Source organism: Ictidomys tridecemlineatus, chromosome 16 (assembly GCF_052094955.1).
Source record: "Ictidomys tridecemlineatus isolate mIctTri1 chromosome 16, mIctTri1.hap1, whole genome shotgun sequence".
In the NCBI taxonomy this organism is placed as follows: domain Eukaryota; kingdom Metazoa; phylum Chordata; class Mammalia; order Rodentia; family Sciuridae; genus Ictidomys; species Ictidomys tridecemlineatus.
This window is the reverse complement of record NC_135492.1, coordinates 54,556,046-54,581,549: the sequence shown is the minus strand read 5'-3', so window position 1 is coordinate 54,581,549 and position 25,504 is coordinate 54,556,046. Positions and strand designations below refer to the sequence as shown.

The 25,504-nt window shown below is 59.5% G+C and overlaps 1 protein-coding gene across 3 annotated transcripts in view; it reads left to right on the top strand.

The window, feature by feature from the left end:
- The window catches only part of Suclg2 (succinate-CoA ligase GDP-forming subunit beta), a 181,312-nt gene that overhangs the window by 3,601 nt on the left and 152,207 nt on the right, over positions 1–25,504 (top strand). Inside the window, exon 1 of one of the 3 annotated variants that reach the window (XM_078033630.1) lies at positions 705–723. The exons of the other annotated variants lie outside the window; for them this stretch is intronic. The gene's annotated coding sequence lies outside the window, so the exon portion shown is untranslated. Of the gene's footprint in view, positions 1–704; positions 724–25,504 lie in introns of those variants that run through there. 3 annotated transcript variants of the gene reach the window in all.

Here is a 25,504-nt window from a genome sequence, read left to right as displayed (position 1 = left end):
CCTCAGGGGTCCTAGACGTGGGCAGCACCGTTCTGCCAGGCCCCAGCTTTGGAATCTGGAGCCTGAGGGGGTGCATGGTCAAGCACTCACACCCCTGCCCTTTGGGACCGATGGCTCAGGTGGACGCATGGCTTTGGAAGTGAGGGGCTGAAGGTTGTGCAGGTTCTCTCCGCCCAGTGAGGCTGTGCAGGGGCCGGAGGCTCTGATTTCCCCGGAGAGTCCACACCTGACTTTTTTTCTTTTTAATGAAGTGCAGCTGCGATTTCTGCAGTTAGGAAAGAGACTCCATCTCAAGTGATTGAGGTGCGAAACTGTGTGTCGGGGAAGACCCTCAAGTGTCCCAGGTCGGTTCTGTTTGCTGTAAGTGAGGCATCTCCTCAACAGGCAGGGGCTGGACGCAGGGCCCCGCCGGGTGAGAGCTGCTGCCCTCGCTCCTTGGCCGGTTCTGCAGGCACAAAACCCAGGAAGTGCCTCGGGATGTCCTCTTGTGGGGAGGAAAAGAAATCCCACCAGTCACCCCAGGCCCCGAGTCCTGGCGCCCCCCTCTCCACTCAATCTGGAGTTGACATTCAAAGGCGGCACCGTTGGTGACCTGATGGAACGTTTTGCCCGCAGTCTGGGTGCACCCGGAGCTCCGCGGGAAGGGCACCCGCGGAGGCGGCTCTCCAGGGGAAGCTGCTGTGGGCGTCCGGCAGGCGCTTTTCTGTGAGGAAGAGGGAGGAGGTGAGGAAGGGTTGGGAGAGGAGGTGGGGAAGGGTGAGGAGAGGAGGTGGGGAAGGGTGGGGAGAGGAGGTGGGGAAGGGTGGGGAGAGGAGGTGGACTTGTAGGCAGCGAGGAGGGAGCATAGGCCTGCAGAGAGCTCAGGACTGGGCAGGTCACCAGCCCCTAACTGGAAATCCAGCCAACACGGCTCACCTGTGGAGCGTGGCTACGCCCAGGAAGCCCCCCAGAGGCAGAAACCCCAGCGCTTTGGTTCTTGTCCACAACCCAGTGGTCAGGAGAATCCTGGGCAGAGGGACGCACTTAGCCAAGACGCTGAGTGCAGAGGACGCCGTGGCCCTGCCCTGCAGGAGCTCAGGTTGGCCGGCACAGTCGACCTGTGGGCCCGGGGTCTCTGAGGACTTGGACCTCAGTGTCACAGCTCCTTCAGACAGGTCCTCCCCTCGTAGTGGCCCTGGGTCTTTATCATCCGTCCTTCACGGTACTTGACGGCTGTCTTTGGTTGACTGTGTCTCTGCTTTCTCCCCTGGTGGGATGTAAGCTGGACCAGGGAGAAGCTTTTATCCTGGCTGCTGCCTCCCGGGCTTGCCCGTGGTCTGTGCCTGAGTGGGCGCCCGGGGCAGAGCGGGCAGTGGCCCAGGGACGTGGAGGGCCCGTGTGGGTGCTCCAGGCAGCGGGAGGAGGAGGAAGGGGCTCGTGAGGTGTGCAGGACAGGCTTCCATGGAAGCAGGACCACAGGACCAGTTATGGAGTGTTTAGCTGCAGTGGATGGCAAAGGGACTGTCACACCAGTTTCTTTAACCCTTACATTGCTGCAGAGAGAAAGCACCGTCCCGTCTCCTGTAGAGGCTCTGAGGCATGGAGATGCCGCCTGGTACCTCGCCTGGTCACAGTGTCGGGCGCTGCTTGCCCCACACTGATGAACATGATGCTCTTACGTCATGACGCTGTCACCAGAAGGCCCAGCGGGGGCCTAGTTGTTCACTTAACCTGCCCGCCTGCCTTCCCAGTCTCCTTGCCCTTGGTCATTTGGCCTCTGCCAGCTTGGGCCTGGTGGTCAGCTCTGCACAGTTGTCCTGCTGGGCTCTTGTCTGGCCTTGGGGTCTAGGAAACAGCAGCACAGGGGTGGAGGGCCAGCGCTCTGGGTTCGAATTCACCTGAGTTCAAGTTCTGGATCCCCCGTGTTCTTGCTCTGCAGCCTGGGAAGAACCGTCTGTTCTCGCAGGTGGCTGCACAGATTAAATAAGATGATATGTGAAACGTTCGGCATTGGGATGAGACCATGGGCCTGCAGTGGTTCTTTCTCTTGCAGGGAACTTGAAGCTAAGTTTATTTGCCTCTTTTTAAAGGCTTTATTGAGCTAGAATAACTCCTTTCCCAGACTCCATAGACATTTATCATGTGCTGTCATCTCAGTTGGGCACTGGTTGGTGCTTCCGTGTGTCTTATTTCATGTCCAGGCTGGAACAGCGTGTGGGGCACACGAGCGAGTATCCCCAGTTTACACCTGAGAAAGGGGAGGCGCTTGGAGGAAACCGGCCCCCAGGGTCCCCTTATCTCCAGGCTCCCACGGGCGGACGGGGTGACGGTCTAGGGGGGCTCCGTGGTTCTAGGGGTGAGGGTCATGTGGGGAGCTGTACCCTGGGGTCAGTCTGTCTGGGAAGGTCTGCAGCTGGCTTGTGGACTGGGTGGCGTCTGGCTTCACGTGCGTCAGAGGTTTGAGATGGGCCATCTGGAGGGTGGCCGGCATCCGCTCTGTCCCAAGGCCTTTGCCGTCTGTCTGAATCAGCCTGGCCTTGGGCCCCGGGTGCTGGGGGAACCCTGACATTTCACCAGCTTCCTAGCGTGCACTGTGGGGGATGGCCGTCAGGACGGAGTTTCCTGGTATTCCACTTCAGACTTTGACCAGTGCTGAGTCCCTGGCCAGCTTTCTCTCTTTCAGAAATGACTGTAAGAGTAGCCCTTAGGCCCTCACCAGGAAGGTAGGCGGGGACTCCTAGCCTCACCTCTAAATTCACTGGTGCTGCAGACTGCGGGGAAGAGGAAACACGTGGAGATGCAGCCACGCACGGGGGCCACTGGAAGTTGAGTCCTGTGGGTGAGGCGGGGGTCTGGCCTCGCTTTTCCACCCCACCCATTTCTCTACCTCTGGGCTGGCAGAGGCTCTGAGTAGGCTCGGCAGGGCTGCCTGTGGAGTCTGAGCAGCAGGGAGTGAGGAGATGAGGCTGGAGCGGGGAGCAGAGTCCTGGGGACCCACGTGAGCTGGGTGGCGGAGCTGAGCTTGCTCTCGGGGCAGTGGGGAGCCATGGAGGGCTTTAGAGGTGAACCAGGGGGCAGGGTTTTGTTTTCTGGATGTGGTGTGCACAGCGTTGGAGGCCCACGAGAACGGAGCCCAGCTGAGGATTTTGCGTGGACTCGGAGCTGAGTCACTGCACCAGGATAGGAGGCATCAGCCAGGACTGGGACCAGGCCACCTGCTTCAGATCTTGCCGTCCACACTCTGAACAGCCTGGTGATCCTGGAACGTCGGTGTATCTTACCTGTTTTTCTTTCTCACATCTCTGCGTCTCGGAATGCTGAGTGTATCCTTACGTGTGTCTTGGGTTGATTGACAGCACCCCCTACATGAAGCACATACGGTGGGGGACGATGGAGGTGAGGGCCACCTGTTTGTCACCCAACTTGGGACACTTCTGAGGGTGACGTTCATCAGTGGTTATCCCAGGACAGCAGGCAGCGCCAGGACGGCCCCTGAGATGGAGTGGGGGTGGAGTGGGGATGGGGGTAACGATGGACGTTAATAAACACGCGGCTGGACAGGACCCATGATCTCCCTGCCAGGGCCCATTGCTGGCCTGTCCTGGGCGGGGAGCTGTGCCCTGTCCCCGTGCCCAGGTGTGCTGTGGACATGGTTAGGGACCTGGGAAGAGAGCAGGCCTGTGAAGGAAGGGACAGACCCAGGTGAGCCAGGCTTGGGAGGAGTGGAGGTCTCTGTCTGCCCAGCCTCAGGGCCGTCCTGGGCCTGCTGCCGCCATGGGCAGCACTTCTTTGCCCTTCTCTGAGCTGGGCCCACAGCCCTCGTTGGTGGAGGGAGGACTTCTTGGACTTGGCTCCCCGGGGAGGGGAAGGGAGGGGAGGGGAGGGGGTGTACAGACCTGAGGGTGGTGGGTGGCTCCTCATGCCTGTGTGCTCTCCACCCGGTCAGTTGCCCCTGACCTCCTGGTCAGTTGCCCCATCTACTGCCCACCTGGTCAGTTGCCCCGTCCACTGCCCACCTGGTCAGTTGCTAGCAGCAACCTTTCTTCATAATCTGCATTTACCTGTGGCTGTCCACTCCCGCCTCTCCCCTCCCACCCAGCTTCTGTCTCCCAGAGTTTTATGGTTATTACTTACTTACTTAGGCTGGGCTGCAGGTTGGATCAGGGCATTGTACATGCTGCACAAATGCTCTATGCACCCACAGCCATGTTTGCTTTTTTTAAATTTTGAGGCAGGGTCTCACTAAGTCGCAGAAGCTGGCCTCAAACTTGTGATCCTTGTGTCTCAGCCTCACAAACTGCTAGGATTGCAGGTGTGTGCTGCTGCATCCGGCCAGAATTTCATAATTCAGACAGCAAGAGAATCTCCAGCTCATCCTCATGGACTCGGTCTCCGGTCACTGGCCAGCTCAGAGGTTGCTGGCTTTGCCTACTGCATCCCCTTGCACCCTCTGCTGTGCTGGTAGCGGAGGGCCATGGAGAGGAGGAGACCTGGGGGCAGGGCTACGGAGAGGAGCAGACCTGGGTGCAGCTTGGGTCTGGGTGCAGCGTGGGCCTGGGGGCAGCGTGGGCCTGGGGGCAGCAGGGGCCTGGGGGCAGCGTGGGCCTGGGGGCAGCGTGGGCCTGGGGGCAGCAGGGGCCTGGGGGCTGCGTGGGCCTGGGGGCAGCGTGGGTCTGGGTGCAGCAGGGGCCTGGGGGCAGCGTGGGTCTGGGTGCAGCGTGGGCCTGGGGGCAGCAGGGGCCTGGGGGCAGCGTGGGTCTGGGTGCAGCGTGGGCCTGGGGGCAGCAGGGGCCTGGGGCAGCGTGGGCCTGGGGGCAGCGTGGGCCTGGGGGCAGCAGGGGCCTGGGGCAGCGTGGGCCTGGGGGCAGTGTGGGCCTGGGGGCAGTGTGGGCCTGGGGGCAGCAGGGGCCTGGGGGCAGCGTGGGTCTGGGTGCAGCGTGGGCCTGGGGGCAGCAGGGGCCTGGGGGCAGTGTGGGCCTGGGTGCAGCGTGGGCCTGGGGGCAGCAGGGGCCTGGGGCAGCAGGGGCCTGGGGCAGCGTGGGCCTGGGGGCAGTGTGGGCCTGGGGGCAGCGTGGGCCTGGGGGCAGCGTGGGTCTGGGTGCAGCGTGGGCCTGGGGGCAGCGTGGGCCTGGGGGCAGCGTGGGCCTGGGGGCAGCAGGGGCCTGGGTGCAGCAGGGGCCTGGGGGCAGCGTGGGTCTGGGTGCAGCGTGGGCCTGGGTGCAGCAGGGGCCTGGGGGCAGCGTGGGTCTGGGTGCAGCGTGGGCCTGGGTGCAGCAGGGGCCTGGGGGCAGTGTGGGCCTGGGTGCAGCGTGGGCCTGGGGGCAGCAGGGGCCTGGGGCAGCAGGGGCCTGGGGCAGCGTGGGCCTGGGGGCAGTGTGGGCCTGGGGGCAGCGTGGGCCTGGGTGCAGCAGGGGCCTGGGGGCAGCAGGGGCCTGGGGGCAGCGTGGGCCTGGGTGCAGCAGGGGCCTGGGTGCAGCGTGGGCCTGGGGGCAGCAGGGGCCTGGGGGCAGCGTGGGTCTGGGTGCAGCGTGGGCCTGGGTGCAGCAGGGGCCTGGGGGCAGCGTGGGTCTGGGTGCAGCGTGGGCCTGGGGGCAGCAGGGGCCTTGGGGGCAGCGCGAGCCTGGGGGCAGTGTGGGCCTGGGGGCAGCAGGGGCCTGGGGGCAGCGTGGGTCTGGGTGCAGTGTGGGCCTGGGTGCAGCAGGGGCCTGGGGGCAGCGTGGGCAGGGTCGCTGCACAGGAGACGTGTGCGTCTTCTGTCCTCAGGAATGGCTGCCGCCTGCTCTCGGCTTCGCCCTGCGTGCACGTTCAGGTCGCTTTCTTCCCTCTTGGCCTCCTAGGGGCCTGAAGCTGCTCTTCTGTCCACTCTGGTCTGAGCTGAGTGACCTCGCCAGGGTGTCCAGGCAGTGGCCACGGGCTTGCCTCAGCCTGTTCTGTCATGGCAGGGCCAGGTGGCTCTGGGTAGCGCATCCCTAAGTGGTCAAGCAGGTGTCACTGGGCCGGTGAGCCCTGCCAGGCTGGTGTGCACAGGGGCTCTCCCGGGGCCAGGAGGCATGCTCTGGGCCTCCTGGTGACCTGCACTGTGCGCTTCCAGGGAGGATCTGTCTGAGTTGTTTGAAGCTGCTTTCTGCAGGGCCCCCCTGGGTAGCCTGCCCTTAGTTCTCTGCAGAAGCAGCTGCTCCCCAGGTTGGCTCCGCTCCCCCACGTTGCCCAGGCTGAGGTCCAGGACCCGACCAGCCCGAGTGTCCGAGGGAGATCCCTTATTCATGTTTACGGCTGAGGTGCATTTGAGAGCAGAAGGGAAGGCTGTTAGCAGTCACACCAGGCCATCAGGGAAAGCCGGCCTCGGAGCCACAGGCCTGGGCTCGAATCCTGGTCTCTGTGCTTGTGGGTTTGTGACCTTGTGACAGTTAGGCACACGTTTTATTGTACTTTTCCACATTTTGACATCTCTGAGACGCACGTGTTCCTTAGGCTTTGTGTCATGGAGCAGTGGGTGGATTTTCCCCCGAGGCACATTAAATGGGTCTATCTTGCCGATGTTGGCCTCTTAGTTTTGGTGAAACTTGGAATGTTCTTGGCTTCCTGTCTGCAGAATGGAGATAGTCACAAGACTCACTTCCCAGAGTCACGCTGAGCATCAGAGACACCTAGGCCCTGTGCCCCGAGTGATGAATCATTGGTCAATAAACCAGGAAGTGTTATTCCTGTAAATAGTCTCCTTCGGCCAGGCATGGTAGCTCACGCCTGGAATCCCAGCTGCTTGGGAGGCTGAGGCAGGAGGATCCTGAGTGGGAGGCCAGCCTCAGCAACTCGGTGAGACCTGGTCTCAAAGTAAACAGCACAAAGGGTCAGGGTGCAACTCAGTGTTGGAGTGCTAGGGGCCCCCAGTGTGTCCCTGGTACCTCATGTCCAGGTGTGCGTGCCCGCAGAGGCTCCTTGGAGGCCCTGTCTTCCCCTCAGTCCCCTCCGCCCATGACCTGCAAGGGACATTAACAGTGAGGCAGGACTTGTAAGTGAAGGGGGCAGTGACGTGGAGGAGAGGCCCGTGGTCCCCTGGGTGCTCAGGGTGCACGGCCAGGTGCAGTGTGTTGGGAAGGACGTCCGCTGGCGCCCGGGGCTGGGTCGTGGAGACGTGCTCCTGTCTCAGCTGAGTGCCCACCTGCTCTCCAGGAGGCGCCCTCAGGGTGCTCTGCTTTCTGATGGGCGCCCGCTGCTGCGGCTGCTCCCGCCACTGCCACGCGCTGCACTTTGGGGACTCACGGGGTCACTGGCCTCTGAACGTTTGACTGTCCTGTGACCTGCAGGTCTCCGTGGGCTTTTAGTGAGTCACGCAGAAAGCTGAGAGCTGCCAGTTATCCCTGACTCCGGGAGAGCTGCTCACGATGAGTGCTTCTTCCTAAAGAGCCGGAGCTCGGCGCAGGGTGTTTCTTCACCTGTAACTTCAGAATCGAAGACGAGGGCTGCGGGGCAAACTCAAAAGAGTTTTCCAGTTATTCCCTCTTTTATAATTAACATGAGGAAAAGAAAGTCGCGTCTGGCTAATTGGAAAAGCCGGGTCACTTCCGAGAGGGCGCGGCTGTCAGCAGCCTGTCTGCGGCCATTTCAGAAGGCGGCTGTGTGCTGGCCACTGAGGGCTGGAGCCCTGCAGCCCCCGGTGGAAGACGGGCCTCCCCCGCCCGCCCGCAGAGTCCAGCCGCAGCTCCCAGGCCCCTGGTGGAGCGGGGTGTGCGCGCACTGGATCCCGTCTTCTTCTTCCACGCCAATTTACGGTGAGGCTTTTATGAGTGGCATAAAATAGATTTTACGACTGTATTTTATATAAAATATTACTTTAATACGGGGGGAATTTACAGAGTTAAAGTTTATATAAAGATGAGAGAAATAGACTCCCTTTCCTTTTCCATTAAAGGCCCCAAGCAGGGATGCCGAGGGAGGGGCTTCCGTCTGTCTGTCAGTGCCGTTCTGGCGTCCTGAGCAGGTGGCCCTCTCCTGGAGCCCCCTGCTGTGCTTGGGGACAGTTTCCCGTGTTCCTTGGAGTCCTTGTTGTTTTTCTTGCAGAGCTGGGAGGGAGCCCAGTCCCTGGGCACCCTGGGCAAGCGTCCACTGCTGGGCTGCACCTTTCCCCCAGGTCACAGAAGTGTCCCTTTCCTGGGGCTCTGAAGTTTTCAATAAGTGACACAGTCCTCCTTTAGGGGTGGTCAGCTGTGCACCGGGAGCAGTGTCTTGGGTCCAGTTCGGGGCTCTGAGGGAGGAGGCGAAGGAAGTGCTTTTTTTGATGACCAATTGTTCCTGCCGATGCTCCATGGACGTCTGAAACCACAGGCACTGAGCTGTGGCCTTGTCTGTTGTTGAGAGTCCTGGTGCTTTGTCAGTGTCCGGGGGTGAAGTCGAGCCCACCAGGTCAGCACCGCGTCCCTTCATGTCGCTGGCAGCCCCCAGCAACATCCGCACGGAGCGTACTCAGCTGCCCCACGGAGACCCTGCGCCCTTTAAGCAGACGCCCAAGCAAACGGAGACGGGGCACAAGAGGTCTGGTCACGGCTCCCAGGTCACAGGCCTCCAGCTGACCCTCAGGGGCCCCTGGCCTTGGTCTCCCCGCTGTGAGGTCACTCTTCATGCCCGATGGGGTCCTGCCTCTGACACCCTCCCTGCAGGGCCTGGCGTGAAGCTGACCTGGAAAGACGCGCGGCCACCGAGGCTGTGAGCCAGCTCCGCCAGCACAGCTCTCACGCCCCCGAGGCTCCACGCAGCGCAGGGTGTTTCGTCACCTGCCGTGACTTTGACTAGTCACCTGGGAGGAGCCCGGCCACACCGCCCAGTGACTGGCTCCTGTGGTCCAGCGTGACATGGCGGGGGGTTCCCGTGTGATAGCACCGTCATGGCTTTCCCCGCGAGGCCGTGGGGGGTTTCATCCCCGGTGAATGGCTCCGTTTGTGCCTTCATGGGTCGGGGGGGGGCGGTGGGTCACTTCCTGCGCTGGGCTGCTGCCCCTGGCGGCAGTGTATTCCAGTGGGCACATGTGAAGACTGGAGTCTCAGGTACAGTTGGGGCTTGGTTTCCAATTCCCACGTCTAAGGTGCCTGTTGGGAAGGGTCCTCCTGGTAACAGTCTGTAAAACACTGGCACCATTTACCCTTCCCGTGGGCATCTGTCAGCGTGGCGTGGCGTGCCGGGGGCTCAGGAGGTGGAGGGTAGCCCAGGGAGGAGACTTGGGAGCTGCAGTCTGCCCGGGGGCCTGTGGGGAAACGGGGGGCTCCTGGTGCTCAGGGGTACAGTGTTCTGCTTCTCTTGGCCTCACCCAGACCATGGCTAGTAGTAACGCCTGGAAAACTCGGAAAGACGGGCATCTGCCCGGATCCAGCACGTTCTAGGGATGTGGTCTGCAGCTGGCCTTTGAAGACGTGGTCCTGTGGGGTCCTGGCGCCGACCTGGGGGGTAGGCATCAGTGCTGCCGTGGCCACGCCTTTTCAGAGGTGGCAAACCCTGGCTCAGAGACTCTGAGCCTGTTGTCACTGCTGTTCCTGCAGTGACAAGGTCCCGGATGCCCCTCACAGTGGTCATCGAACTGGACCATCCCGGGTGGAACTTCCTGAAGTCCTAGCCTCCAGTACCTTAGAACGAGACCCTGTGTCTAGGGGTCCTAGTCCAACAGGACTGCTGTCCTTGTCCACAGCTTGTCACCCGTGGGGAGAAAGCGGTGGGGATGAGGCCGGGGCTTCTGCAAGCCAAACTGGCGGCAGCCCACAGGAGCCGGGAGCACGGGACAGACTCCCTGTCCCCGCCCTGCACAGACCCACCTGCCGACCACTCATCTCCAGTGTGAGCCTCCAGAGCTGCGGGACGGCCTGATTCTGTTCCTTAAGCCACACGGACTGTGGCTGCCGTGGCTTGGGTGTGCTGCGTCCCTCCACAGGACAGGAGAGCTGAAGGCTGAGTGGGGACGGCAGGCAGGCAGGCGCACGCGGCTGGAGGGGGTGGGTCCCTGGGGCTGTGTCCTGGAAGGGCGTGTCACCTCTGGACCCCACCACCCCTGCTTCCCGGCTGCCCAGCGTGGAGCAGTGCTCCTCACCGTGCCCTTCTGCCGTGGTATGTGCCACCTTGTCCCAGAGCCATGGAATCGGCCACATGTGGACGGAGCCTCGGAAACCACGAGCCCCCGTTCACCTCTTCCTGCTCTAAGTTGCTTTTGGGTGTTTTGGTCACGGCAACGCGGGTCTGACCGGGCGGGCGGTATTGACGATGGCAGTCCAAGGAGCCTAAGGTATGCATCAGTGAGCGTCTTACTCTGCACGTTTGCACAGGCTGAGAGCCACAGGTGTCACCCTGTGTGATGAAGAGCACAGGAGCACTCTGCTCTGAGGGTGGGTGGGTGAGGCGCGTCTGCAGCTGCACGTCCAGCCCGACCTTCGTTTCTGTCCTGGGGCACCTCTGGAGCCTCGAGCTTGTTCCAGCGGTGGTCACAGGCGGCCCGTGAGCCAGGACCCTCTCCTGTCCTGCCCTGTGCTCCCGTGCTGGCTCCTGAAGGCACCAGTGTGAGATCCGGAAGCTCTGACCAGTCGGAGAGTGGGACCAGCACCGAGGCAGAGGAGTTGCCGTTGAGAAGACCAGGCTGCAGCCTCCCGCTGCGGCCCCGGTGGGCGGTCCAGAGGATGTTACCCTGTAGGAAGAGAGGGGGTGAGGGCAGGCCTCTTCAGCCAGACCTGTCAATTCTGGTGTTTTCCAGTTTTCTTTTAAATAAGGACACGGCAAACTCCATGGTCTTTTTGGAAACTCACCTGAAAGCCCATTCTCTTTATTCAGACGGCTCCCCCAGGGTGGAACAGCAGCCCCCCACATTTTAACACCTGTGCTGCAGGCCTTTGGAAAAAAAAAAAACAGTGGCATAACTTAATCTGGCTGGTTCTGTAATGAGCATTGCACCCAGCACTGTTTTTCTTCAGTGATATAAAGTGGAAATTTAAGAATAATCAGCTCGCAATCAAAAGCTGATTATAAAGGAACAATAATGAACATAAAAGTGAAATCGCTTCTCAGGGTTACAATGAAAGAAAGAAGAAGGAGCAGTTAGTAGCAGTTGAAAGAGAAGTGATCCAAAAAAATATATAAATAAATAAAGCCTGGTTGTGCTGCTAAGAAATAGTGGGTGAGGGTGAGCCAGCCGGGGTGCTGCAGGGAGGATGGGAGCAGCCGCTCATGGAGTCTCGGTGGGGGAGGTCAGGAGGCTGCTGTGGTTTAGCGCTGAATGGTGTGTGTGTTCTGGACCACTGGTTGGCTGTGTGGCTCCAGGTCAGACGCTTGACTTCTCTGAGCTCACTTGACAAGTGTACCCTTCTGTTGGGAGTCAGGGTTGTGCCCTGAGTTAGACACACACCTCACTTTGCAGAGCAACCACTAGAACGGGGCTTTCGGAGTGGAGTACCCCAGCGGCAGTGCACGGCCCGTCCTGGCGAGGAGGAGTGGTGTGGATACTGGCAAATCACGCGGTGCTCCTTGTTACTGCCTTTTCTTCTGGTTGAACCCAGGGCTCGTGCTGTACCACAGAGCCACGCCCCAGCCTGTTATTTGGAGACGGACTCCTTGCCGGGTTGCCCAGGCTGACCTGGAACTTGTGATCCTCCTGCCTCAGCCTCCCGAGTAGCTGGGCGACAGGCGTGGTTGGTTACCCTTTATCTTTGAAGCCTTCGTCCAGGAGAATTCCTCAGTTCTGGTTCTGTGTGAATGATTGGCTCAGGACTTTTTTCCCTCACTGTCGGAATCTCTCTCTCATCACCTTTGCCAGTGACACCCAGCTGACACCAATGGTGTCAGTAGCCACCGGAAGTTTCTTTTCAAAATAAGTCATGGGCACGACGGAGCACGTCTGTAATCCCAGTGAATGGGAGGCCGAGGCAGGAGGACTGCACGTTCAAGGTCAGCCTCAGCAGCTTAGTGAGACCCTGTTTCAAAGTTTAAAAAAAAAAAGGGTGGGGGGTGCCGGGAGTGTAGCCCAGTGGGAGGATGCGTGTGTGGCCTGTGGGAGGACCTGGCTTCCATCGCTAGCACTGGGTAGACGGAATCTGATGTCAAAGCCCACGTCTCGAGGGAATTAGTAATAGGACTGGATTAAAAGGACAGTTTTACGTCATTGATGCTGACGTGGGACAGCAGGAAGATGGGGACCATGAGAAGGTGACTGGGCCAGGAGGCTCCCGCTCTGCACTGTCTCCAGCCCGCCGTGTGGAGGCCCTCTCCGCGTGTGGGGACGGGTGCTCTGGCCTTGGGCGGCCCAGCCCCAGAGCTGTGAGCAGTGTGGTCCTGCTGGCCTGCAGAGCTGTTCCGTGACAGCAGCACAAATGGGCTGAGGCCTTGTGTTGGCCAGACACGAGAGGAGGCTGGGGCCAGTTAGATAAAGAATCGTCCTGTGGCAGAGGCTGTGGACGTCGGCGTGCGGGTGGCCTGACGTCTCCACAGCTCTGGGCACAGCCTAATATGTGCCCTCTATAGTCATCTGTCCCGAGTCCGTCCACGCAGCAGGTGCTGCTGGTGACAGGCCTGCTGCTGCCCCGGGTTGTCTGCTGCTCCTGTGGCCCCAGGGGTGCCCCGTGGCGGGACGGATTCCCCGTTACCGTCTCTCCTTCCCAGGTAGAGTCTGTGCTTGCTTTTCCGACGATGTGTGCTTTCTCTTGATTTGGGTTTTTGAGATGTGGCCTTGAACGCCTGGTCTCAGCAGTCCGCCTCCGGGGCCTCCTGGGTAGTTGGTCCACTGACCCCAGCTCCGTGGGTTCTTAAATAGTTAAGGGAGGAGGGAGGCAAGTGTGTGTAAGTGGACACACCTCTCGTTGGGGCAGGGAAGTTATCAAGACCCCAAGGGGACAAGGACGTGAGCTGCGGAGCCACCTGCAGGGAGAGTTCCAACCGAGTGAGCAGCAGGAGCAGAGGCCTTGTGAGGGGGCCCTGGGCCTGTCCTGTCCACACACAGGCAGCAGAGCATCGGGAGGGAGTTGGCAGGGAGCTGGGACAGATGGGCAGCTGCGGTGTGTCCATGGTGTATGGCCCAACCTGGGGACTGAGCCCCCGGGGTGCTCTGCCCCTGAGCCACATCTCCGGCCCATTTTATTTTCTGCTTTGAGGCAGGGTCTCACCAAGTTGCAGAGGCTGGCCTTGAACGTGCAGTCCTCCTGCCTGAGCCTCCTGAGTCACTGGGTGGCAGGCATGGCCCGGCTCCAGTTGTTCCCCGGTGTGTGTGACGACGGTCTGTGGGATCACGCTCCTGTTGAAGTGCATTCTGGTCGTTTCTGGTGTTGAGCCTTACAAATAAGGCTCCTGTAAGCAGAAGTCTTCCCGCGGACCCGGCTTTCCCTTTGTCCAGGACTCCCTTTGTGCAGGAGTCGCGCTGCGAGGCTGGATCTTCAGTGTATGCGCTGTTTCCAGAGTGGCTCTCTGTTTCCCCTCCAGCAGGGTGGCAGGAGGGTCGGCTCCCCTCCTCTGGCCAGCGTCACGGCCGTCCTCACTTGTCTCCCTCATGACCAGGGACGTTCGTGTGTACTCGGGTGCTGTTTGCCGCCTGCCCCTGGCCGTCCACGTCCCCTGTGTCTTTTGGCTGTGGTCTAGGTGGACTTTTTAATGTTGAACTTCAGGAGTTCTGGGTGACGTTGACGCGAGACCTTGTCCGCGGTGGTCTGCAGGCATCTTGTGCCCGTGCCTGGCTGGGGTTTTCACCCTCTGGGCAGAGGCCGTCGCAGCGCGTCGTACCTTTTGATGAGGTCCAGTTTGTCCGGTTTGTGGGTGGGTCAGGATTTTAGGGTCCTGTCTGAGGACTGTCCACCAAGCTGCAGTGCCAGAGGACATTCTTTAAAAAAATTATTTTCATTAGTTTTTGAGGAACCTTTATTTATTTATTTACGTGCAGTGCTGAGACTCGAACCCAGTGCCTCTCACATGCTAGACAGGTGCTCTACCACTGAGCCACAAACCCAGCCCCAGGTGACTTTTTTCCTCAGGTGGTGGTCTCAGGTGGTTTTGGGGGCTTACGTGGGAATCCGGTCTGTTTTGAGTTGGTATTTACAGAAGGTGGGAGGCATCGGTTGGAATCAGTTTTGTTTTTTTTTTTTTGCTGTGAGTGTCCAGTTGCTGAGTGTCAGTTATTTAAGATGCTGACTTCCGCCACTGAACGGATTTACTTAGAGCTCTTACTTCTCCTGCTGGAACTGTAGAACTGAGAACTACCAGCAGCTTTGCCACCGTCTCTCACTTGATAGAGCTGCACGTTTTGGAGCAGTTGAGTCTGGAGACCTGCTCCGCCGCCTGGGGTGAGCACCTGACCCTCTCTGGTGTTACTAGGACCGCCAGCCGGGTCTTCAGGTACATTGGGTTCTGATGTGCACTCAGTGGTGTGGCGTCTGGGCATCGCTTGGCTTTGAGATCGTCGGAGACTGCTGCAGTACCTCAGCCTTGGGCTTCCCGTCCTGCGGACTCAGGACTGTTGAAGCCAGGCTGAGTGCTCTGTCCTTCTGCGCCACGAGGAGGGAGGCCGCCACGAGGAGGGAGGCCTCTCACGCTTGGTATTTTGGCGAAGTCAGTTTTTATAGTTTCTCTTTAGCAGCTTTGTCCCTGCCGTCCGGACGTGTCATAGGCCACAGGAACCTGGGGAACGTCCCCGTCGGCGATGACCCGGGCGGCAGTTGTGACTGTCGATGAAATCGAGCAGGTTGGAGTGGTTCAGAAGGTGATGGTGATGGACCAGGTTCCCGCGGCTTCATGTCTGTGGGTCTCCTAGGAGGAAAGCTGATGGATGCCCAAGTCCTCTCTGACCCTAGGATCCCACGTGCCCTCTGAAACGCTGCTCCACGGGGTTCACAGTCTCGGGGCCGTGGCGGACTTTGGAAGCCGTTCCGTCCTGACACCGCTGTCTGAGCGGGTTTCACGGGCAGCGGGGACTCTCCATGGTCACGGGGAATAGAAACACGTGTGGCTGTTACCCAGAATCAAATCCGTGCTCTAAAGATGGGTTTTCAACCGCTGGGAAACACACGCTGCTCCGTGATGGTCGGTCGGCTTAGAAACAGGCTGTCCAGGGGGACCCCTGCGTGCTGGGCTGGCCTGGCTCTGGGCTGTTCCCTGGGAAGGCCGCTTGGTCAGACCCTCGGGCTCTGTTTTCCTCGCACAGCCAGGGTGCGGTGAGGTACCCAGCTGGAGACCACCCCCCCGGGCATGGGGACCGTGTTAGTGGTGCTTGCTGTTTTATTAGTGGTGAAAGTGACCCCTTTTGTCTTTTTGCTTCATCTTTTGAGCAGAGAGATTTGCATGCACCATTTTGCACGGGGGCACTTTGTGAATCTGGATCATTTGCTCTCTTAGGACGGCAAGTTGAGTATCCTAGGACAGATGCTACAAAACTTACCATTTTGGAAGGAAGGATCCCTTCTGTGATAGTCTCAGGACCGTGGAGCGGGGGATCCAGCCCAGGGCCCCTCCCCCAGGCCTTGCTCCACCCAGCCCCAGGTCAGGAGGACAGTTTTAGGAAGAGTCTGGGGTCTCCGCAGTCCTCCTCCAGCCTGCCCCAGGCTGTTTTCTTCCCTGTCGCAGCCACGCAGACCCACCCCACCCACCAGGGCTGTCAGCGCTGACGTCCCTGCAGACTCTGAGCTGGTCAGCCTGTGGCCCTGAGGTTCCTCTGCGGCAGGTGCCCCTGGCTGACGTCTTCAGGTCATCCTTGAGACCCGGCCCGGTGGCGGTCTCGGTAAGGCGACTCCTGTGTCCAAGGTTCCCCTCCTGGCCCTGGCCAGTGGCCTTTGCTGGGTGTCCGGCGGCTCACCGTGGCTGTCTTGGAGGTGACTGTGACCCCTGCTGGCTGACACTTGTTGAAGGGACGCAGTCTACTGCTTCCGATGAGCGCTTGCCAACTCTAAGTCACCCAGGAGTGAGTCTGGGCGTCTGGACGGCATCGTCAGAGCTTGCAGAGTCGAGAGGATGATTGTGTTTCCCATTTAGTGAGAAAACGTCCACGAGTAGCTGATCAAAGTTGAGTTGAGAAGCACCTGCTTCCTGCCCCGTGCTCCCCACCAGGTGAGAACCAGCCGCTGTGCCCTCTGTCCCGAGGGCGCCTTGGTCAGGGTGATCTGGAGCAGACGGTGCAGAAGGATCTGGCAGCCTGGGGCGGGGGCACCTCCGTGGTGAGCGCTCGCCTCGCCTGCCCGAGGCCCTGGGCTCCATTCCTAGCGGCAGGGAAAAAGGCACAGAGAGTGGTCGGCACCTGTACTTCATTTTGGGGCCTGGGAGCTTGTCCTTCCGCCGTTCTCTGTGGCGTACGCGGTCAGGCCTCTCGGCGCAGTGAGTTTGTTGTGTAGAATGACAGGATAATTGCCGATAAACAGGGCTGTCGTCGATCACGACTGTGATGATGGTCATCCCTTCCCCTTGGTGCTGGGGCTGACCCAGGCAGGTCTCCCCCACCGAGCTGCTCCCCACGCTGATTCTGACTGACCTCTGTATCCAGTTTCCAGAACTCACCTGGGGGCTGCTGAGGTCTTCATTTATTCCACGGTATGAAATGAAGGAATGAGTGGCCCCATCACGCGAGAAAGCGTGCGAGAGACGGTCGAGGCAGAGGTCACCCACCGCGGGTGACCTTTCGTTTCCTTGCGTGTAAAGCCTCCTTGTTTCGGGGGGACCCTTCTGATTTTAAAAGCGTCCTCGTTTTATCCTTATCCAAGCTCCCCATCTCTGCCCGGTGATTCCGGCTTCTTCCGCCGCTTGTCCAAGTTTCCGTGAACCGTGTCAAATAGGATGTCCTCTGGGTGGACGGGCAGCTCTCGTTTCTCGGAGGAACCTGAGGAGAGTTTTTAAAAACCCGTTTCGGAAGATTAATACATCAAGGATACCAAGTTGCTGACATCCACTGGGGTATTAAAAACACAGTCCGGGGGAAAAAAATCCATGCATGTCGGAAGTTATCCATGTCTGACCTGGGACAGGCGGTCGACACGGGGAACGTTATTTCTGATGTAGAAAATGGAGTTTGCACTCATTGCAGGAAGCTTGGAAAATCCGGGAGAACCTTGAGAGTCTGCAGAGGTCACCCGTGGTCACCGTGCCGTGGAGCGCCGCGTGAGCTTAGAGGAGCTTTGGCTTCGCACACGTCCCCATCACGCACCTTTGCCGCTTCCTTTAACGGGAATCAGGATCACCCTCATCGGAAGCTCCGTTTACTCCTCTCCCACGGAGGCTGCGCCAGCACGTCCCACGGTTGTGCGGATGTGGTTCCGGGTGCCTCTGAGGAACGGAGGTGCTTCTGCGTGGCTGTGATGTTCTACTTCATCTCTGTTGTGTTAGCGGCATCTGTGCATTTTCCAATGTCCACCAATTTAATGCTGCAGCGGATATTTTTGGACATTAATTTACGTTGGCTGATCAAATAAGTCCTTGAGATCGCCCTCCACAAAATCTGCACAGATTTATTCTCCTGTCCGTGGTGACTGGAAACAACAGCAGTGGCTCCTCTCTGCTCTCCGTTTGTTACATGCCGCATCCCGTTCCGAGCGGTTTGTGTGGATCGACTCATTTATTCCTCACGAAACACTAACCTCTTCTTACCGAGGAGGACATGGACGTGCAGTCTGTGAGATGGTGTGTCTCCTAGTACCCTGACCGCTATCAAATACGGTGATTAAAATTTTCCAGCCCATTAGATACGAAGTGACCTTTCATTGTTGGAATTGTATGGCTCTCATTCTACAAAGATCGGACTTTTTTTTTTTTTTTTAATCTTCCCAGAGAGCAAACATCATTATCTTTCTACTTGAGAAAGAAATTTATTTGGGGAAATTTCCTAGGGCAAGTTCTAAATTCTCGTAAGTCAGGAAAACAGTTATTGCTAATTTCAGTAGGATGTGTTTTTGAAGGCATGGCTGAGCTCCAAAACTAATATCAGCCTGTGCTCAACAACATGAAGTCCTGGTAAGTGGACACCGTTCTCTGAGGAGCTGGTCAGCGTGGCGTGGCATGGCCAGACGGTGCCCTTCCGCTGATGACCGTAGCGCACCGGTGGTGACTTGGTTCCTTTTTCTAGTGTCACACACAGTGCACTTGATGTTCCGCTCACCGAGTGCTCAGTGGATATTCAGTGTTTATGCACCTGGAACTTCAATGCAAGCTTCATTCAGGGAAACCATCAAGGTACAGGAGGGATCGATGGAATCCCTGCATGCGATCCACGAGATGACCGAGTCCCAGCTGGCAGCCCGTCAGAGTTGCACACGTGCCTCGGGTGTCCAAGGAGACGGCTGGTGTGCGGTGTGGCTTTCCCCAGCCTCCAGCTGCCCGCGGCGGGAGGCATCTGAGGAGTGACCCTGGCAGGTTCACATCAGTGCCCTGCGAGTCCAGCTGGGTCTGCATCATGAAGCCGGATTCCTGTGACCTGACGGGTGCGTCTCGGGGACTTGCTGGGTACAGATAATCGGGGTTGGGGAGAGAGGCTGAAGTTGATCCCGGGCCACGTTGCTCAGTTAAGCACTTTGATGGAGCTTTGCCAGTGGAGGGTCTGGAGCAGAAAGGCCATGCCACTGGACTGAGTTTTCAAAGCCCACTTGGGCTGCGTGGGCCAGGCAGCCACGGAGAGAGAGCAGGGTTGGGCTGACTGCAGGTGACAGAGGCCAGGGCTCAGTGGGACCTGGGGCACCTGCGTCAGGGTGACCTGGGATGCTTGGCTCCCTCAGGTATCACAGGGACGAAGCCCGGGCACCTGTGTCTCTGCCCACTCGCTCACAGACCTTCCACATCAGTGTCTGGGAACTGTGGAGCCAGCGACTTCTGGGGCCCTTTTGGCAGGCTTTTGGGGCTGGACAAAACATGAAACAGCTCCGAACGTCTGGGCCTGTGTGAGGTCTCCAGGAAAAGAGCAACTTGAGTGCGTTTTGGAGAACTGGTCCCAAGAGTGTTTTGAGGAAATAGGGACTCGTTCTGGAACCTGGGTGGCACCAGGCCAGGTCCCAGTGGCTCTGCACGATTCTGTGTCAACGTCTGTGCTCCCTGGACTCTCACGGGGGCTTCCTCCCCTGTCGCTGGCCAGGACGAGGTCATGGGAACCGGTCATCACAGAGGGGGAAAGCTGAGCTGCGGAGGGTCCAGGGGACACCCTGGGGTCCCCTCAGGGTCTGTGATGACTGTGCTGCCGCCAGGAGCAGGGCTGGGCCGGAGCCTCCGTCAGACTCAGCGGCCGCGTGATTCTCCTGTGCCACCCCGCCGTCCGCGCATCCGCCTCTTCTCCAGAGGCTTCCGGGAGTGGTGCTTTCCTGATGAGTCACACTTCTGCCCAGTGGTCCCACCTTGTGTTCACGGGCCCCCTTGCCGGCTCTCTTGGTTGACCAAATCTGCCTCCTCTGAGCGGTGAGGCCTCGATGTGCCGTGATCTGGCCCAGGCGAGAGGACTGCGTCTGCATTCGGCCGTGGGCAGAGCAGCCTCGTCCCGTCAGCTGTAGGGAGTAGCTGCAGGCGGCAAACGCTTGACGTGCTTCGGTTCAGACATGAGGCGAGGGGCAGTTCCTGAGCCTCTGCAGGGCAACGGGGGCTGTGAGGGGTTGGAAGTGCGTTTCCTCCTCCACGCTTAACGGCAGTCTGTGCCCCATGCACCCCCACTACCTGTCATCACCATTGTACAGAGGAAGCCCCAGCCAGAGAGGTGAAGTGGTTCTCCAAACTCACCCTGTTGTACGAGGTAGAGTCCAGATGTGCTCATGGCCACGGGACTTCAAAGGTTGCACTTTCACGTAAACCGTTTTAGAATGGTGAATCGTAGCCTAAAATACTATGAATGAAATGCTGCGTACTGTGCGTGTGTGTTTGCGCGCGTGTGCGCGCGTGTATGCATGCGTGTTTTAGCAGCTGTAGTGATCACCGCTCCCCAGGAACAATACAGAAAGTTACCGGTCCCCTGGCAGTTTCCCTCGGCCCACCCTTGTCACCTGGTTAGTGGTAACCCCCTGGACGTGTTTATGGCACTCAACTGGTTGGGAAACCCACGCTCTTCATTACCCCACTCGACGGCTTTCCCTAGCAAGTCACGGTATGGTAGGGGGAAGGTATTTGCGCCAGAGGCACGGATGTCCCCCTCTGAACCATGTCTACCTGGGTAAGTCATGTCTCTGCAGAAGAAGAAGGGCTCAGGGCCAAGGAACTTCAGGCGCCTTGGCCACCGTCACCGGGAGGAAGCGTCAGTGACCAGGAGCGTGGAGGCGGGTCGGAGGAGCCCTGCTTGCTGCTTTCTGTGTTGATTCAGTGTGTGGCTCTGTGAGCCCTCGGCAGGTTCGGCGACAGGCTCCCCTCATTTTTAATGGCGAGCATTTTGTTCGCTTATGTAAGTCAGCCAATTGCCCTCACACCTTATTGATGAACGTGTCCCGGCTCTTGAAGGATTCACAAGTATGATTCACCCCAGACAGACTGTACTTTGGTTTTCAAAAACCCACAGTTGAGTTCTGTGCATGATAAAGTGGAAGCAAGTGGTGATTGATTTTTTATTGGAATCTTCTGAATAAGGGTTTCCTCTTGGTGGGTCTCGAACGGAGTCATGTTCCTGAGTCTGATGAGAGGCAGTTCATGTGCCGGGGACTTGTTAAGATTCAGGGCACTTTTTCTCAGCCTGTGTGATATCCCTTTTTAATTTCACTTAAGTTCGAGTTACTCTGAACATCGTCCGAGCCTGTGGAAGATACGTGGTAATATTAATCACGAGGAGGTTGACCATCGCCCCCTACAATTCTCCCGACTCCCCCGAACGTACTCCTGATTCTGGCCTGTGACTATGTGGCCCTGGGCTGGTTCCCACCCTTTCTGGGCCAGACATCCGTGGTCACTCACTGTGCTGTCCAGTGATCCTGGTCAGAGCCTGGGGCGGAATCCACACGGCTGGCTGCTGGGGGCAGGCTCTGCGGTGCCTGGTCCAGAGGGGGGCTCCTCTGGTCTGGACCCCCTGCAGGACCTCCGCTGTGATCCGGTGACATTGCCACAGGGTGGTCCCCACACCTTGGGCACACAGTCCATTTCCTGCCTACTTGGATGAAGACCTTCCCCTTGTCTAGGCTTGTCTGCCGCATCCTTGTGTTTATGCTCCTGAGTCTCAAGCTGCCACCATACGTTGTGCACCGCAGAACGACATGCTGGGCTTCTCCCTAGTCCAGCCTTCGCTGCTGTTGGGTGCTGGACGATGGCCTCCTCCTGGGCTTCTCCCTTGTCCAGCCTTTACTGCCCTTGGGATGCTGGACGGTGGCCTCCTCCCTGGGCTTCTCCCTTGTCCAGCCTTCTCTGCTCTTGGCTGCTGGGCAGTGGCCTCCTCCCTGGGCTTCTCCCTTGTCCAGCCTTTTCTGCTCTTGGCTGCTGGACAGTGGCCTCTTCCCTGGGCTTCTCCCTTGTCCAGCCTTCGCTGCTCTTGGGCTGCTGGACGATGGCCTCTTCCCTGGGCTTCTCCCTTGTCCAGCCTTCGCTGCTCTTGGGTGCTGGATGGTGGTCTCCTCCCTGGGCTTCTCCCTTGTCCAGCCTTTACTGCCCTTGGGATGCTGGACGGTGGCCTCCTCCCTGGGATTCTCCCTTGTCCAGCCTTCTCTGCTCTTGGGTGCTGGGCAGTGGTCTCCTCCCTGGGCTTCTCCCTTGTCCAGCCTTTTCTGCTCTTGGCTGCTGGGCAGTGGTCTCCTCCCTGGGCTTCTCCCTTATCCAGCCTTTACTGCCCTTGGGATGCTGGACAGTGGCCTCCTCCCTGGGCTTCTCCCTTGTCCAGCCTTTTCTGCTCTTGGGATGCTGGACAGTGGCCTCCTCCCTGGGCTTCTCTCTTGTCCAGCCTTTTCTGCTCTTGGGCTGCTGGACGATGGCCTCCTCCTGGGCTTCTCCCTTGTCCAGCCTTTACTGCCCTTGGGATGCTGGACGGTGGCCTCCTCCCTGGGCTTCTCCCTTGTCCAGCCTTCTCTGCTCTTGGCTGCTGGGCAGTGGCCTCCTCCCTGGGCTTCTCCCTTGTCCAGCCTTTTCTGCTCTTGGCTGCTGGACAGTGGCCTCTTCCCTGGGCTTCTCCCTTGTCCAGCCTTCGCTGCTCTTGGGCTGCTGGACGATGGCCTCTTCCCTGGGCTTCTCCCTTGTCCAGCCTTCGCTGCTCTTGGGTGCTGGATGGTGGTCTCCTCCCTGGGCTTCTCCCTTGTCCAGCCTTTACTGCCCTTGGGATGCTGGACGGTGGCCTCCTCCCTGGGATTCTCCCTTGTCCAGCCTTCTCTGCTCTTGGGTGCTGGGCAGTGGTCTCCTCCCTGGGCTTCTCCCTTGTCCAGCCTTTTCTGCTCTTGGCTGCTGGGCAGTGGTCTCCTCCCTGGGCTTCTCCCTTATCCAGCCTTTACTGCCCTTGGGATGCTGGACAGTGGCCTCCTCCCTGGGCTTCTCCCTTGTCCAGCCTTTTCTGCTCTTGGGATGCTGGACAGTGGCCTCCTCCCTGGGCTTCTCTCTTGTCCAGCCTTTTCTGCTCTTGGGATGCTGGACGGTGGCCTCCTCCCTGGGCTTCTCCCTTGTCCAGCCTTTTCTGCTTTTGGGCGCTGGACAGTGGCCTCCTCCCTGGGCTTCTCCCTTGTCCAGCCTTTTCTGCTCTTGGGCTGCTGGACGGTGGCCTCCTCCCTGGGCTTCTCCCTTGTCCAGCCTTTTCTGCTCTTGGGCTCTGCACGGTGGCCTCCTCTCCTAAGCTGAGGATTCCTGCCCGCTCGGTTGCCTGCTCCCAAGGTTCCGTCTCTGTTCACGAGTCGGCGTCCCCCGGCTGTTTGGAGTAGGACAAAATCGGCTCGAATCCCTCCGGAATGAGTCACAGACAGGCTCCATCTCCAGGGTGGCCCTGTGGGGTGGTGGCAGGGGGGCTTCCTCTGGCGAGTGACTCATCCTTCTGGACATGATACCGACGACTCCAGCTGCGGCCTGGGCGGTGACAGAGGTCAGAGATGCTGAGAGGGAGTTGGGGTGAAGAGGGTGGCAAATCCCATTTCCAGTTTTCACTTCCGGCTTCGGATGAAGACAGGCTCAGTCTTGGCCAGAGTCCTCCCTGAAACCTGCAGCCTCTTCCCTGATGAAGCAGGACAGGGCTCAGGCCTCCCCAGGGCCGCGAGGTGAGGTGGCCCCTTGGGAAGGAGAAGGTGTGGAAGGCGGGGTCCTGGATTCTGGCACAGCGGCCCTCCCAGGTTTCCCCGAAGGACATGTGCCCAGCTGGCTGCAAGTAGCCGACCCAACAAGGTGGAACTGAGCCGGGCGCTGCTGCCCAGGCCGTCTGCAGTCGGAGCCTGCGCGTGCGTCATCGGGGAATCACGCCTCTTTGGGAGCCCGGCTGTTCCCACGGGCGTCTGACACGCACAGTGGAGGTGTAGTCTCTCCTCACGTGAGCCGCCTGCATTCTGAGTGCTCAGTGCACAGCTGCTCGGCTTGGGAAGGCAGGAAAGGGGTCTGAGAAACTCAAGCCTCCCGCAGAGTGTGATGGAGGTTCCTAGCGGAGGTTCAGCCTCAGTGCCTGCTTCCCGTGCACGAGGGCCTGTGTGGTGGAGATCCCCCGCGTGAGTGCCAGCGTCATGGGGTGGCTCTTCAGGATGGCACTGGGAGCAGCGATGGGCGCCGTGAAGATGGTAGCCGTAATCAATGGCGACAGCTTCTGTGCCCTGTGCCCTTGTCTCGGGCGTGAGTTCACTCTCACCAGGTGGACGCACCGAGCACAGGCATTGGCAGGGAGCAGCCCTCCTTAACGTTTGCCGTGGCTAGGCCTCTCCTGGCCTTTCACTGTGGACAGTTATTTACTCTCTGCGGTCTTGGGAGGAACTTACTGGAACGATCCCTGTGTTGCTGTTAGGTTCTGGGGCCTGGCGGTCTGAGTGCGGAGCGCAGGGGTCAGGCGCAGTCACCCGGGGGTGGGTGGGTGGGCGTAGAACTACGTTTGCTTTTTCCGATGGAAAGGTTTGACCTCCACGTAGGGACGTGGCTGCAGAGCCGACTGGGGTGTGGAGCCTTGTTCATGAATATCGACATCATGGATACCCAGCATCCTCTCTAACTCCTCATCTGACCCGGAATTAGAGAAGTTTTGCAGTCTGGGAACTCAGTCTGTGAAACAGACAGAAAAAAGTGGCCTGCCTCTGGGTGACCTGGCAGACATTGGTCTATTATTCTTTGGCTCTTCCCCTGGCTTCCCAGCGAGGGTGGCCATTTAAGGTGTGGTGGTTGTGCCCCGACCCCCCTGCACCTGTGGGTCCTGGTGGCGAGGCTGCCCGAGCAGGTTGGCGAGGCCCGGGCTTGTTCCCGCGTGGAGAGTGACGAAACACCCTGAGCGGCGTGGAGCCTCGGGGGCCGTGAGAGCTCTGCTGGCCGAGCCGGCTCACAGCCTCGGTGGCCGCGCGTCTTTCCAGGTCAGCTTCACGCCAGGCCCTGCAGGGAGGGTGTCAAAGGCAGGACCCCATCAGGCATGAATAGTGACCTCACAGCAGGGAGACCAAGGCTGGGGGCCCCAGAAGGTCAGCTGGAGGCCTGTGACCTGGGAACTGTGTCACGTGCACTTGCAGTCCACATCCCTAACCACCACCCCTGACCACCTGTGTCTCTGTTCACGGCCTGACACTCACCCGTGCTGCGTGCTCTCTGATTTGCATTGGCTGGCTCCCTGGCCACTCTTCCATGCTGCAGGGGGAAACCTCAGCTGTGGAGTCTCAGAGACGTGGGATGGTGGTGGGTGCAGAAACCGTGACCTGCACTGCCGTGCCTGACCTCCTTCCCTGTCTAGGTCCCTTGACCCTGCCTCCGTCCCACCTGCCTCCATGTGTGTGACCAACACCTGCTGCTGACCCGGACCTCCTTCTGACCTCCACCTCTGTCATGACCTCCTCCCGGGGATGACCCTGAGTCCACCTCTGTCCTGACCTCCTCCCGGGGATGACCCTGAGTCCACCTCTGTCCTGACCTCCTCCCAGGGATGACCCTGAGTCCACCTCTGTCCTGACCTCCTCCCGGGGATGACCCTGAGTCCACCTCTGTCCTGACCTCCTCCCGGGGATGACCCTGAGTCCACCTCTGTCCTGACCTCCTCCCGGGGATGACCCTGAGTCCACCTCTGTCCTCACCTCCTCCCGTGGATGACCCTGAGTCCACCTCTGTCCTGACCTCCTCCCGTGGATGACCCTGAGTCCACCTCTGTCCTGACCTCCTCCTGTGAATGACCCTGAGTCCACCTCTGTCCTGACCTCCTCCCTGTGAATGACCCTGAGTCCACCTCTGTCCTGACCTCCTCCCAGGGATGACCCTGAGTCCACCTCTGTCCTCACCTCCTCCCTGTGAATGACCCTGAGTCCACCTCTGTCCTGACCTCCTCCCAGGGATGACCCTGAGTCCACCTCTGTCCTGACCTCCTCCCGTGGATGACCCTGAGTCCACCTCTGTCCTGACCTCCTCCCAGGGATGACCCTGAGTCCACCTCTGTCCTGACCTCCTCCCGGGGATGACCTGAGTCCACCTCTGTCCTGACCTCCTCCCAGGGATGACCCTGAGTCCACCTCTGTCCTGA